Source organism: Nomascus leucogenys, chromosome 22a, assembly GCF_006542625.1.
Source record: "Nomascus leucogenys isolate Asia chromosome 22a, Asia_NLE_v1, whole genome shotgun sequence".
Classification (NCBI taxonomy): domain Eukaryota; kingdom Metazoa; phylum Chordata; class Mammalia; order Primates; family Hylobatidae; genus Nomascus; species Nomascus leucogenys.
Genome location: NC_044402.1, coordinates 91,175,880 through 91,191,574, shown reverse-complemented (window position 1 = coordinate 91,191,574; position 15,695 = coordinate 91,175,880). Strand labels below are relative to the sequence as shown.

Sequence of the window (15,695 nt, the reverse complement as noted above, 5' to 3'; positions counted from 1 at the left end):
GAATCTAGACAGTGACTGAGCAACATATGCTAGAAAGTTGGTGCTCTGCTGAAATTGGGCCCCAAGATATTTTTGGAAACTTTGATGCCCATGAAGAGGGAAAACTGCCAATTTGAAGTGAGAAGAGTGTTTTTGTGTCTCTAAATGTAGAGTTTATGGTTTAGTTTTTGAGAAAATCACTGTTTCGAGAAATAATCACTGTGTTGGACACTTAAGAGAAATTCAGCAGGACCCAATTTGGAATTCAGACAATTAAGACTTTGAGGAGTTAAACTATGAAAATTTGTCTCCATTGAGGATGGAGATACATTTCTGTGGATTGTATCCTTTAGGAGAATGTTTCCTTTCTGAATAAGGAGTTAGATTTCATTGTGTCTAAAACTATTCTTGAGTGGTGCTTTTGTGTCATCCTGGGTGAGCCTTCAGAAAGAGGAGGTAAGGAGTGGAGAGCTACTTGGGCAGAAGCGATATGGAGGTATGCATTTATCTTATGCTGGAGAAGATACCCTAAAGGGAGTGGACTAGGTTTGCAAATTCCCATGTTGGACCAAGCTTTTCTGATGTTGTTCTGAATTACGTAACTAAACAGTTACTGAGTCTTTATTAGTTTGTTTTAGAAAAATAAACCATTTTATTCGATTGCTCAATTATTATTGAAGGCCTTCTAGGCTCAGGCACTATTTTAGTCGCTTGGAGTATGTCAGTGACAAACACAAAAAGCCCCTGCCCTATGAAGCTTATTTGTTTTGTTTTGTTTTGTTTTCAGGTAAACTGGTCATTTATTAGCAGTGGCACAACTGTTTGGCATAACAGGTTTCCAGTAAATAGGCATGGAGTTGCATGGCGGTGACAGAGCCAGGCGCAGGCGCAGGCCAGCATCTCTCACTTCTTCCACTCGTTCTTTTTGTAGTCCCACTTGGAGGCTAAGCCCTGGATGGGGTTCACCTTCATGTCCAGCATCCTCTTGGTCTGCTTGGCCACCCACTCTTTGTCAAAGGTTTGCGGGAGGGGGCCGTACACATAGTGCTTCTGCCACATGATAATGAGCGCGGTGAAGCCGATGAAGAACATGGCACCGCCCACAACCGTCTTCCACTCGTCGGAGCCCCTGTTCATCTCAGCAAAGCTCTCCTTGAACTTAATGCGATACAACTCGACTTTCTTATCCATGGAGAGGCTGCTCCAGGCGGCCTTCTCCTTCTCCTTCTCCTTCTCCTTCTCCTTCAGGGCCTTCTGGCTGGCAGACAGGTGCTTGACATGGGCCACCTCCGGCAAGGGATGGTCACGCCGATCCACATAAGCTGGGAGCGAAAAGTCTTCGCTCTTCACAACACTTTCATGTGCTCGTACACACACAGAGGTGGAAATTGCTCACTTGCCAACTAGGCTAAATACCCTGGTAGCCAACTTTCTGCCGCCGCTGCCCGCCGCGACCGCCCTCTACGCCCGGTGTCCCGCGACCGGAAGCGAAGCTTATTTCTTATCCCTTGGATGTTCTATCACTGAAAAAGTTAGTCTTGGATTGGAAATGGGACAAGGAGAAGTAATTTCTTCTGTCTTGGCCTTGGGCATTAGGTCCTCCGTTCTGGGAAAGGACAATGTGCTCAAGAAAGCGCTCAGTGGAAGAAGTGAGCCAGCCCTGTAACATATTGGCTGGCTGGCAGCAAAAGTGAGAGACATCCAACTGAGGACTACTGTGGAGGGTCCTTGGCTTGTGGACTCTCAGAACTACTATATCTGGCATAAGGTTTTAAGCTATCAGAGAAGTTCCCTTCTGTTACCTACCAACCCTTCAGGGAAGTCTTGTTAAGGAATACAGCCTGATCTTAGCTACCACTGTGGGGATTTGAATGCCTTTGACGTGCATGGGGGTGAAGTGGTACGAAAGGCAGTTCCAGTGTCTGGCAGTAATGAAATTTGACCCTCAGAACAGAGCAGCAGTCCAGAATCAGCTGATGGGCTGAGGTGGCAAGCCATTGTGCCTTTATCAAACAAGGAAGCCCTTCCTGGGAATCTCATGAAATACTTGGGAAGTAGATCCCGGTAAAAATTGGACTACCTGAAGTTAAGCAAGATATAAGCTTGGACTATTGTCAAAATCCTAAAGCCAAGTGTGACTTCTAGGCTGGAAAAGCTAGGACTTCTGGTTTACATAGCACCTGAGGGCTTCAGGAAGCACGAAAGATAGGATTTGTGTGTGGGTTCTAAGTTCTAAGGTCAGAGCCTGAATCACGGAATAAAATGTGAATTAAAGTTTTCAACATGGATATGGTAAGTAGGGTTTTAGATTAAGGCCACTCAAGAATAATTCTGTGTCTAAATGCATCTGTACCTATTTTTGTCAATAATTGTTCTCTGTGTTAGTCGTTATTTCTATTGTCTTTTTTTCTGAAACTTCATAGTAAAAGCACATCTAACATTTCAGATCACTTTAAGGATAAGATGGGGTGAAATAATACACCCCCTGGAAAGCTAATTTCTCTAAGAAAATGCACTGACCTTAAGAGAAATTAACAGGTCTGAAAAGTGATCATCGCTAAGTTATACAGGCTCTGACCTTCGTCCATTCTTTCTTACCTCCCAAATAGAGGTTTGTGAGAATAATAACATATCCGCCTATGTATTGCCACAGAAACAAATATACCAAACATGTAGTCATATACATTAAACAAACTGTGTCACCCAGGTGATAGGAGTAGGAAATGCTCAGAACCTCCTAAGGTGTGTTATTTAGTATTTAGCATTTTACATTTATCTCATTAAAGTTTTGTGCTATATTAGAGCCTATATAGATCAATAAACACTGCCAAACTGCCGAAGGCGATACAACTATTGAAATGTTTAGCACAAAATTTACAATGCTATAATCTCATATATTATAAAACCTAAATTCTGCAGCAGAGGGACCTGGACTCCTAGACTTCAGCTCCGTTTCTATTGCTCTTACTGTAATTCTTACTATAATTACTATAATTTCTGTTGCTCTTACTATAATTCAAATGTATTGTTTTTGATGTCAAAGTCTTTCCTAGAGGTTACATAAAACTCTGAAATTGGATCAGGCCAATTGGGGAGTATTATGATAGGCACTAGAATAGTGAAATTCGACCAAAGTTTGGGAAAGAAAGGACTGAAGAGAAGCGGTCGTCTTCTTTCTCCCTTCTCCCTTCCTGTGGTTGATTGCAAAAATGGCTGCAATACTTTGCAGCTCCTTCCAGCAAGAAGTGGAGTCTATTTCCCTACCCCCAAGATCAGGTGGGCTGCTCTTGAAACTTGCTTGGGCCAAGAATGTGATGGAAGTGATAGTTTGTGTGTTTTTTATTTTATTTTATTTATTTTTTTATTATACTTTAAGTTTCAGGGTACATGTGCACAATATGCAGGTTTGTTACATATGTATACACGTGCCATGTTGGTGTGCTGCACCCATTAACTCGTCATTTAACATTAGGTATATCTCCTAATGCTATCCTTCCCCCCTCCCCCCACCCCGCAACAGGCCCCGGTGTGTGATGTTCCCCTTCCTGTGTCCATGTGTTCTCATTGTTCAATTCTCACCTATGAGTGAGAACATGCGGTGCTTGGTTTTTTGTCCTTGCGATAGTTTGCTGAGAATGATGGTTTCCAGCTTCATCCATGTCCCTACAAAGGATATGAACTCGTCATTTTTTACGGCTGCAATGTGTTTTGAATCCAGGTGTCAAGAGACCTCACAGCTTTCACTCCTTCTGATCTCAGACTCCTGCCCAGCATATCTTGAGCATCAAGGGAGACCAAGTGGAGCAGAAAGCTGTAATAGTTGAACTGTCTTAGACTAACCAGCCCCAGCTAACCCACCAGCTGCCTACAGATACATGAACAAGTCCAGCTGAAAGATCATCTTGGCCTGGACAAAGCCAAACCACCAAGCTGAGCCCAGTCCAAAATGCCAAACTGCAATTTGTTTTGAATCACAAAGTTTGGGGGCAACTTTATGAAACAGCAAAAGCTGATAGCTCTAACTACATCTATGAGTCACACAACCTAGAAATGTTATCAAGTAAGTATTTTCCTCAAAGTAAAAGTTTTATAGAGTCACTTAAATCAGTGCTACTAAAAGTGCTGATCCATAGAGAGATAGTTTGCACCAGAATGTGAATCTGTACACTTCTTCCTTCATCAACAAAGTCTTGCTGCAAAAATCGTGTCAGCTGAATTAAATAGTGTGCATAGTTGACATATTTGGTTTACATTCTTGTGCAAACTGAAAATATTCAGATAGTAAGAATTTAGGCTTTTCAGGCCATACAGTATTTGTCACAATTTTAGGCTTTGTATACCATACAGTCCCTGTCAACTTTGTCATTATAGCACAGAAGCAGCCATAGGCAACAAGTAAATGAATAGGCATGGCTATGTTTCAATACAACTAAGAAGCAGACAGCAGTCTGGATTTGATTTGTGGGCCATAGTATGCTGAATCCTGAATCCTAAGCCATTTCAGCAGCTCATCCCGTCAAAGCTCATTATCGTGTCTGCTTTTATAATAATGTCAAAAGAATGTAGGCAAGAGCAAAAACAGAATTGGAGATATCTTTCCTTAGAGACCAGAAAACCAAATGCCTGAAATAGTTGTTTCAGATGCCCCAGCATGGAGCTAGAGGGATAGAACAAAATATGGAAAAATGTACATAATTATTTAAAATGTATATGAGGAATAAAGTGCACAAGTACTGCCAGTCAAGGCCCTGGGCCAAATTTGGAAAAAATAAATATTCTAAGAAGCTTTCATTTCAAAATGTTGATATCTCAACATTACTGCTTAGCAGTAAGGAGTTGGAATATTCCTTCCCTCATTTTTTTCTTCCTCCTTTTCTATCTTCCTCATCCTTTCCTTTTTTTCCTTTCTCAACCCAGAGGAAAAAATTTCCAGGCACCATTGAAAACCAGTATTACATTCTTGAAGAGTAGGTTCATAGAGCAGCAGTTAAAAGCTTGTGGTTTTGCCATTTGATTTTCTTTCAGTGGTTGCCCCATTTGATTTTCTTTCAGTGTAGTTTGGAGACAACACATTTCTGTCTCATTAAAGTATGAGACAACAATGTGTCTTTAGATTCACCCTGACAACGGGCAGGGTGTGCCCCTGTGAGGGAGTGTTAGGAAGAGGCACAAAAAAAAGAGATGCCAACAATCAATGTCCATTTCTCGAAAAGCATACTGGGCAGATTTCCAAATTCCCATTACATTCTGGGATTTTTTTTTTTAAAAACAAAGATGATTAGTTGCTTTGACAAATATACTCCTCCCCAAATAACAACTGCTATCAAAATCATTAGAGTAAAACAAAAATCTCTAGAACTACATGTTCTGTTTATTTTAATGAAATATGAAACCTGTATCTTAAGAATCTCAAAGCTTCTTAAGGTCAAGACCTCTATTTTAAAAGAAGGTGAAGTTTGGGTTACCTTTTCAAATGGTTTCCCTTTTTTTGTATTTAATATTTTCTCTACCTTTTGATTAAGCCATTGAAAATCCCTGGCAGAATGCAAATGTAGGAAGAATAACCCACTAGGAATCACAGCCATTGTCAGTCACTAACAATTTATCTTAGACTGGTCAAGCATATTTTCCAGAGAGAATAAACATGGTGTCATGGCTACTAGGGAGGGTTAGGAGAGAATAAGTCCCAGAGAATGGAATGCCAGGATGCCTTGATGGGGTGCCACAGCTGCGGAGAGAGCTGGGACAATGGGGGAAATTAAGGGGCAATGGGGAAATTAGAGAACTAGAGATGGCAGCAGGGGCTGTAAAAAGACGATATAGATACATGTTAAATTTTGCCTAATTCCCAAATTTCCTTCAGGATGGCCATAGCCAAGAGAGCCAAAAATTACTTGTCATGGCATGAAAAGGTGCTGCTTATTTCAGCAGGGAGAAAAGGCCTAGTGTCAACGACTGAGCATCCTTCTTCAGCACATCTGTAGGCTAATCTTCATCTGCTAGGATGCCATAAACCCTCCCAGGAGCCTCTTGGTGCTCTCTTCTTGACCACAGATTGATAACTCCTAGGGTCCTCTAAGCACGACTCTCTTATCAGTGCATCACAAAATAACATCATATATATAGGTGTATGTATATATATAGATAGATAGATTGATAGACGTTATTTTGTGATGGCATGATATATATCATTATATATATGATATATATATATATCAAGATATATATAATGCCATTTATATATGACTCATCCATTCTGTCTTCTGATTTTTACATTCTCATACTCATGTTCTCCACTACTTCTCTCTTCTTCCTCCCCTCCAATAATCAAATGATATCCTTTCCACTTCCCTATGTCTCCTCTTTTCTTTCTTTTTTTTTTTTTTTGAGACGGAGTCTCGCTCTCTCGCCCAGGCTGGAGTGCAGTGGCGCAATCTCGGCTCACTGCAAGCTCCGCCTCCCGGGTTCACGCCATTCTCCTGCCTCAGCCTCTCCGAGTAGCTGGGACTACAGGCGCCCGCCACTACGCCCGGCTAATTTTTTGTATTTTTAGTAGAGACGGGGTTTCACCGTGGTCTCGATCTCCTGACCTCGTGATCCGCCCGCCTCGGCCTCCCAAAGTGCTGGGATTACAAGCGTGAGCCACCGCGCCCGGCTATGTCTCCTCTTTTCATCAGTATTAACTAAGTCTTCAGATAGGGCATTGTGAGAGCCAAAAGCTCATTGCAATAACGTTTTACTTTTCTCTTTACTGTTGTAGTCAGTAGTCAATACTTCTTTTTAGTCATCCATAGCAAACTCATCCTCTCAAAGGGACAGATGAAGATCATAACAAATTGAAAGCTGAGAAGTACTACTTTAGATACAAAAATACTGTCGTCAGTCACCAAACACTCCATTCTCACCCCCAAAGCTGTCATATGATTATAAGAACTCAATAGAATTATGGAATCTCAATGATTCATAAATTGATTCATTTATTCACCAAATATTTTTTGAGCAACTATTATAGGAAAGACTCTTCCAGGTGGTGGTGATACAAAGTTAAGGCATGCTCCTTGCCCTGGAGGAGGTTATCATCTAGTAGGGGAGCCAGATGTGTAAGCAAAAAATTACAATAGAGAGTGATAAGTGCATAATGGAAGTGGCCACAAGGTATCATTTTGTTCAGTTGAGGCAGTCAAGGACTCTGCTGGGCTGGACTAGAAAAACGCTTCCCTTAGGAAGAGATTTTGAGCTGAGTGTTGGGAAATAATTTATAATGATAGGGGAAGCATGAGGAATGACTAGTAAAATTTGCCTTGAGCATCAAGTTCATGTAGAAAACTGGTAGGAGATTTTAGCCCTAGGCAGTGGACCTAAAAATGATAGTGGATAAATGTGTGAAATGTTGAGGAGGTAAAATGAGAGTTAGAGTTTAATAATATGAATGAAGAGGGAGAAGATGTTATTTTGCCCACTTCTGGCCTGATGCAGAAGTCTGGCCCTAGCATTCCTGAGTGGCGGCTGACCAGCCTCTGTTGGGACCCTTCCAGGAGTAGTAGCTGTCTGCCTCACAGTACAGCAGCCTGTTCTAGTCCAGACAGACTGGATTTTAGAGAAAGCTTCTTTATATTGATCTGATATCTGCCTTCCTTTAAATTCCACCCCATCTAATTTCTTTATTCAACAAAGACTAGGTCTGTTTTCTTAGATGTAGATCTGAGACATCAAGATACTTACAAATGGTTATTTTGTCTCTCCTTGGTCTTTTCCAGTCTTCTTTACTCAAAACATTCCCAAGGATTCAGGAAATTTCTATCACTATCTATCTATCTATCTATCTATCTATCTATCTATCTATCTATCATCTATCTATCTACCTATCATCTCAGCTACTCACATTTCTCCAGAGGTTGCATTTGGTGTCACTAATGTTTAGTGTCATTGCCTTAAAATATGACTCAATGACTGAGGCAGTTATCATATCAGCCTTTTGAGTAGCCACAATAAAATAATAAAAGGACAAAACAAACGTGGGAGAAAGAATAGCATGTCTCAGCCAACTTTGGGCACACTGCCTGTGAGTTAGCCCTGCTCCACGAGGAGCAGCAGAAAGAAAGAAAAAGAAAGAAAGAAAGAAAGAAAGAAAGAAAGAAAGAGAGAGAGAAGAGAAAGAAAGAAAGAAAGCAAGCAAGAAAGGGAAGGGAGAAAGACAGAGAGGGATGGAGGGAGGAAAGGAGGGAGGGAGGAAGGGAAGGAGGAAGGAAGGAAGGAGAAAGAAGAAGAGAAAGAAAGAGAAAAGAAAGAAAGGAAGGAAGGAAAAGAGAAAACAAATTATGTTTCCTTAAAATATCATTCACTAAGAGATTGCCACCTCTTCCTGGAGATAAATGTCCACTGCCTTAGTCATTTGAAGTAACCATCTCATTTTGTTACTGTAGAAAAAAATATAGCTCAATGCAAATAAACCCAACATAGAGACTAAGATAATAAAGTAATATAAAGCTAAAAGTGAAGTTTGAGGCCGGGCGCGGTGGCTCACGCTTGTAATCCCAGCACTTTGGGAGGCCAAGGCGGGCGGATCACGAGGTCAGGAGATCGAGACCACGGTGAAACCCCGTCTCTACTAAAAACATACAAAAAAATTAGCCGGGCGTGGTGGCGGGCGCCTGTAGTCCCAGCTACTCGGAGAGGCTGAGGCAGGAGAATGGCGTGAACCCGGGAGGCGGAGCTTGCAGTGAGCCACTGCACTCCAGCCTGGGCGAGAGAGCGAGACTCCGTCTCAAAAAAAAAAAAAAAAAAAGTGAAGTTTGAGATAATCTTCTCTAATCCTTTATTTTACAGAACAGAAACCAGATGATTACTTGGTGATGAGAACAAGTAGTAAAATTACTTGTTAAAGCCATTAGGAGAATATTTAATTAATAACTCGACATTCTTTTGGCCCCAGATTAACACCACACAAATTACTTTCTAATCACAAAGGAAAATATCACTGAACATTGGGGGGATCTGATAGTCATGACGCTGAATAAACAGTTATTTCTAATGGTGGTTCACCAAGGTAATATCTTCTGATGGGATTCAAAGTGGAGTGTCTAACATCACCTATGATGTAATGTGGTCAGAAATATCTAATTAGAATACAGAAAGTTTGACAAATGGTGCTGGAACAAATGGATACCCACATGCAGAAAAAAGAACTTGAACCTCTTTCTGACACCATATACGGACATTAACTCAAAGTAGATCAAAGACTTAAATATAAGAGCCAAAACTATAAAACTTTTAGAAAGAAGCATAGGTGTAAATCTTCATGACTTTGGATTAAGCAATGGTTTCTTAAATATGACACCACCCAAAGCACAAGCAACCAAAGAAATAAATAGATAAATTGGTCTTCATAAAAATATTTTTGCCAGATGGCTCACGCCTGTAATCCAGCACTTTGGGAGGCTGAGGCGGGCGGATAAGAGGTCAGGAGATCGAACATCCTGCTAACAGGTGAAACCCTCTATAAAATGCAAAAAATTACCGTGGTGCGGTGTCTGTAGTCCAGCTACTCGGAGGCTGAGCAGAGAATGCGTGAACCCAGGAGGCGGAGCTTGCAGTGAGCCAAGATCGCGCCACTGAACTCCAGCCTGGGCGAAAGAGGGAGACCCCGTCTCGAAAAAAAAAAAAAGAAAAGAAAAAGATTTTTTTTTTGCATGAAACGTCACTATAAACAAAGTGAAAAGAAAACTTACAGAATGAGAGAAAATGTTTGCAAATCATATACCTCATAAAGACCTTGCATTCAGAATATATAAATAAGTGACTCAATTTAAAAATGGGCAAAGGGCTTGAATAGACATTTCTCCAAAGAAGATATACAAATAGCCAATAAGCGCACAAGAAGATGTTCAACATCTTTAGTCATTAGGGAAATGCAAATCAAAATCACAATGAGATACCATTTCATACTCACTAGAATGAATGTAATTTTTAAAAAAGAAAAAATAACAAGTATGGATGAGGATATGGAGAAACATAATTTAAGAAAGAAAAATAACAGGTCTGGGTAAGGATGTGGAGAAATTGGAACCCTCATGCATGGCTGGTGGGAATGTAAAACAGTGCAGCTACTGTGGAGAACAATTTGGCAGAACTTTCAAAAAGAGTTTTCATATGACCTTGCAATTCCACTCCTAGGTATGTATCCTAGAGAAGTAAAAACCTATGTCCAAATAATAACATGTACAGGAATCAGGAATATTTGTTGCAGCACTATTCATAATAGTCAAACAGTGGAAGTTGGCAACCCAGCTTCCACTGATTCCTCCTTGTAGCTGATATTTAACTGAAGGAATAAACACAATGTGGTACAATGGAAAAGTATTCAACCATAAAAAGTAATAAAGTACTGAATAAACCCTGAAAACATGCTAAGTGAAAGAAGCCTGATGCAAAAGACCACATATTATATGATTTCATTTATATGAAATATTCATATAAGGTATGGGTCAAGCAAAGAAACCAAGGTACATCCATGCAAACAGAAAGTATATTAGTATTGCCAAAGGATGGAAGAAGGAAGAATTGGGAAATCCAGGGTTTCTTTTTGCAGTGATGGAAGCATTCTGGAATCAGATAGTGGTGATGGTTACACAGCATCGTGAATACACTAAAAACCACTGAATTATACACTTTTAACAATTAAAATGGTGAATTTTATGTTATGTAGATTTTACCTCAATAAACACTTTTTTTTTTTTAAAGAATACACAGTTTTAGACACGACTTCTATTTTACAGTTGATTCAAGCAATAGGGAAACAAGTTAAATGATATCAAGTGAAAGCAACCAGACAAACCCAGAAGGTGGACCAATCTGTAGGACAACTGGACTGGTCTTTTTAAAAAGACACTAACATAAAAGGCAGACTGTGCTAGCATTTCAAGTATATGTCAGAATACCCTAAGAGGTAGGTACTCTTAGACAGAAAGAATATGACATTTTAATTGTTTTATTAATTAGTATTTTATTCTTTTCCTCCAAGCATATATACTGCTTCTCTAATAATAAAAAGTGTATTATAAGTATTTGCTTAAGGCCATTTAGCTAATTTAGAGAACTAGTAAAAACAATTCAGGAAGACTGAAAACCACCACGTGAGACTTATTCCTTAAATATTGGCTACAAGGAGGAAGTTCCAAACAGCTGGGTTTGAAAGTGGAAATAATATGGATGTGTTGGTATACCATGAAGATTTTCCTGTTTGTCCCTAGATTTCTGTTTTTTTGTTTGTTTGTTTGTTTTTCTCTCTCTTTTTTTTTTTTTTTGTTTTGTTTTGAGACAGAGTCTCGCTCTGTCGGCAGGCTGGAGTGCAGTACGATCTCGGCTCACTGCAACCTCCGCCTTCCGGGTTCAAGCGATTCTCCTGCCTCAGCCTCCCGAGTAGCTGGAACTACGGCACCTGCCACCACACCTGGCTAATTTTTTGTATTTTAGTAGAGACAGGGTTTCACTATGTTGGTCAGGATGGTCTCGCTCTCCTTACCTGGGGATCCACCCACCTCGGCCTCCCAAAGTGCTGGGATTACAGGTGTGAGCCACCGCCCGGCCTTCCTCTTCTTTTTTTTTTTTTTTTTTGCCCCTTCACCTCCCCCCTACTCTTCATCCTTCATTTTGTCTCTTTTCTACCTTCAGGTGCCCAACTCTTGTCCTTTTTTTTTTTCTCGGTTTCTTTGGATGGCCCCTCTTTAAGAGTCTGTGCTTCTCTTCCCTGACATGTGTTCTTTACTCAAGGGAAAGCAGTTGTTCTCAGGATCAGATTCTAGTTTGTCTCTGGCACAGTTCACTAAAGTTACTCTTTTCAAGCGCAGGCAGGGGAAGCCGGATTCACACTCCCAGCCTTGAAGCCATCACGTTTGTAAGGGCACATGCTGTAGGGGGTAGTGGCCAAAACTCCCTGCCCCAAGTATAGTTTAGATGATGGAAGCTTAAACATCCCTGGGAGAAGCGAATGAGGAAATTGGAGAAAGTGGATCCTTCCTGGTTTTTGTTTATTTCAAAATAAGGAGATCTGTGGCCGTACAAGTAGAATTGGACTGGGCTAAAGGTTAGCTCCTATGTTGATTCCGGCATTGTTTAATATCATAATCTCTTTACAACCTGTTCCAGCATTTGAGAGCCTGTGTTCCAGGTCAGGAGTCAGAGATGGAGGTTACAGAGACATGGAAGAACTCAGGAAGATTAATAAACTTTGATAACTTTTTTGGTATTACAAATAAAAACATTTTACAATTAATTATAAGATATATGGAAATTATTATATTAAATTTGTTGACAAATGTGTAAATTTAAAAAAATCGATTACTTTAGCTACATAACTTGAGTTTCCCAAGGCCTCACCAGCCTATAGTGTATATAAATGAGTTCAACTCCCCATGTTTGCTGCAGCATTTTTCACAACAGTCAAGATATGGAAACAACCTACGTGTCCCTTGATGAATGAATGGATAGAGCAACAGCAACTGTGGTGTGTGTGTGAGTGTGTATTTATATATTTTATATATATGTATGAAATATATATATATTTTAGCCCCAATAAAGAATGAGATCTTATTACTTGCCACAATGTGAATGAATCTAGAGAAGATTATCCTAACTAATCAGACACAGAAAAATATTGCATGGTCTCACTTATATGTGGAATCCAATAATAAATAAATACAAATATACAAAGATAGAGAACAAAATAGCAGGGAAGGAACTAGGGAGATGTAGGTCAGAGGATATAAAGCAGCAAATATGTAGGATGAACAAGTCTAGAGCTCGAATGTATAGCATGAGGACTATAGGTCATATAATTGTGCTGCATTTGGGATTCATGCTAAATAAGTAGATTTTAGCTGTTCTTGCCACACGAAAAAAGGTAACTGTGTGAGACAAATATGTTCATTTGCTTCACTATAGTGTTCTTCTTACTATCTATATGTATCCCTTATTGGTGCCCTTAACATCATATTGTATACCTTAAATGTACATAATAAGATTTATTTTTGCCTGTAATCCCAGCACTTTGGGAGGCCCAGGCAGGCAGATCACCTGAGGTCAAGAGTTTGAGACCAGCCCAGCCAACATGGCGAAACCCTGTCTCTACTAAAAATACAAAAATTAGCTGGGCGTGGTGGTATGTGCCTGTAATCCCAACTACTTGGGAGGCTGAGACAGGAGAATTGCTGAGGCAGAGGTTGCAGTGAGCCGAGATCGCACCACTGCACAGCTTGGGTGACAGGATGAAACTCCTGTCAAAGAAAAAAATTTTTTTTGAAAAAAATATAGATTTGATATAGTTTGGATATATGTCCCTGTCAAATCTCATATTGAATTGTATAATAATCCCCAATGTTGGTGATGGGGCCTGGTGGGAGGTGTTTGGTTCACAGGGGTGGGTCCCTCATGGTTTGGTGCTGTCCTTGTGATAGTGGGTCATGATTCGTGAGATCTGGTTGTTTAAAAGTGTGTGGCACCTCCCTCCACCCTCTTGCTCCTGCTTCTACTATGTGACAGGCCTGCTCCCCCTTCACCTTCTGCCATGACTGTAAGCTTCCTGAGGCTTCCCCAGAAGCAGATGCCAACACCATGCTTCCTGTACAGCCTGCAGAACCGTGAGTCAATTAAACCTCTTTTCTTGTAAATTACTGAGTTGCAGGTATTTATAGCCACTCAAGAATAGCCGAATACAATATTATATGTATTTTTAAAAAGTATATTACCAAGATTTACCCTCTGTAGGACCTTAGATTCCTGAAACATTTGCCCTGAAGTGTTTCTGAGAATCTACAGCGTGTCCCATCAGCTGTAAGACATTCCTCCTGCTGGGTCCTTTCCTGGGCATGAAGGCTGTTTCCACTAGCCTTGCCTCATCATCTGCCAGGCACAGCTGCCTCCCCACTAGTCAGCACCACTGCTTCTCCATCACACCATCCTCTCCTAGTCAGCACCTGAGTCTCCTTCCTTGAAGGGCCACATTTATGCTATGGTCTGTGACTAAGTAAGGGAGAACACCTCTCTTTACCTTAACCTGTCCCTCTTATGAGAAGGAGCTGCTTGTGCTAGAAAGTCATACGGCAGGTTAGTGAAAAACTCTTTTAGATTTAACATAGGTATCTGAGGGGCTAGGCCAGGGATAAATGGCTTAGAATCACCTATTCCCTTGTTATTCCTCTTTTGCTGATTATATGTGAACATAGTAAAAGCATTAGAGTAATACTGAGAAAGTGAACTAACAATTTGGAGCATTTAAATGTCTATATAACCATATATCTTTGTAATTTTTAAATAAATGCAATCATCATATTCTGTAAACTTATTTCAAATATAAAGATCTACTTTCTAATTTTTGAATGAGGATTCTGTTGTTGGATGTACCATAATTTATTTGACCAAATCCTTTTTAATGGACTTAATGTTGTTTATCGTCACCTAATTATCAACTAAGCTCCTTGTACACAAACATCCTTGCACATACATCTATTATTCCTTAGGATAAATTCTTAGAAGATTTGGTGAATCAATGTTGAATAGACTTACAATTTTGATAAATACAAAAGAGAATGCTTTCCACAGAGTTTGTAGTAGCACGGAGGACAGGTTGGAGGGTCTGAGGCCTTCCCATCAGCTGTGAATAAAGCTAACCATTTTCCCTTACCTTCACTAGACTGGATATTATCAATCTTTTTCATTTATGCCCATCTAAAAGCTTTAAAAATTATACTTCATATTTGAATTTAAATTTTTTAAAATTATAGTAAACATTCCACATTTGTTCATGCTTCTGTATTTTGCCTATATATTAAATATATATATATCTATCTATAGGCCATTTAAGTTGTGTTCAGTTTTTATTTGATTTATAAAGGCTATATATATATAAAATACTAACATATATGTCAATATTTAATATATAAATCTCTTCCCTTAATTTTCTTGATTCAGATATGATCTATTCAAGAAGATCTCATTCCCTCCAAACAAATATTTAGATCATTCTCAATGACTTAATGGTAATGCCCATGTATACCTAAATTTCTGCTGGGATCCTTGCTGGGTTTGAAATGAAAATCATGGCATTAGAAATATAGATTGTGGTCTAATGGAAAGGTATTACTTTTTCAAAAGAAGCAGAGAATGAGATATAAGGTAATAGCAGAAACAATATAGAAGAATGGCACATGTGTATAGAAATTTATTAGTCTAAGCCTGGAACTTTGGCGGAAAGTCCTTAGATGAGATTTTCAAAAGTAAAAAACCTTGCACAATCTGGAAAGACCTGCCTGGCTCCTAGCCTCTCTAATCCTCCCTTGATCACAGCTAAGAGTCCTCAACATTTGCCTCTAGTAGTGGTTCTTAAAGTGGCTGTACACTGGAACCACCTGGGGAACTTTAAAAACTACCAATCCCTGAGCAGCACTTCAGAAGTTCTGAAGTACTACTGTCCCTTGGTGTCTTCTGGGCATTGGTTCCAGAAGGTACCTCCCCATACCCTGTGTGGATACCAAAATCTGAAGATACTCAATTTCCTTACATAAGATGGTATAGTATTTGCATATTATCAGCACACATCCTCCTGTACACTGTAAATCATCTGTAAATTACTTACAATGCCTAATATAATATAAATGCTATATAAAAATTACACCATACTATTTTAACTTGTATTATTTTTATTGTTGTATTGCTGTTTTTTC

At 39.7% G+C, this 15,695-nt stretch overlaps 1 pseudogene across 1 annotated transcript; it reads right to left on the bottom strand.

Annotated features, from left to right (window-relative positions):
- Window positions 1–759: 759 nt before the first annotated feature.
- Window positions 760–7,906, bottom strand: LOC115832289 (annotated as a pseudogene). Its single transcript, XR_004027704.1, has 2 exons — window positions 7,862–7,906; window positions 760–1,440 (listed from the first exon to the last, which is right to left on the bottom strand). The product of XR_004027704.1 is annotated as a cytochrome c oxidase subunit 4 isoform 1, mitochondrial pseudogene (transcript).
- Window positions 7,907–15,695: the final 7,789 nt, after the last annotated feature.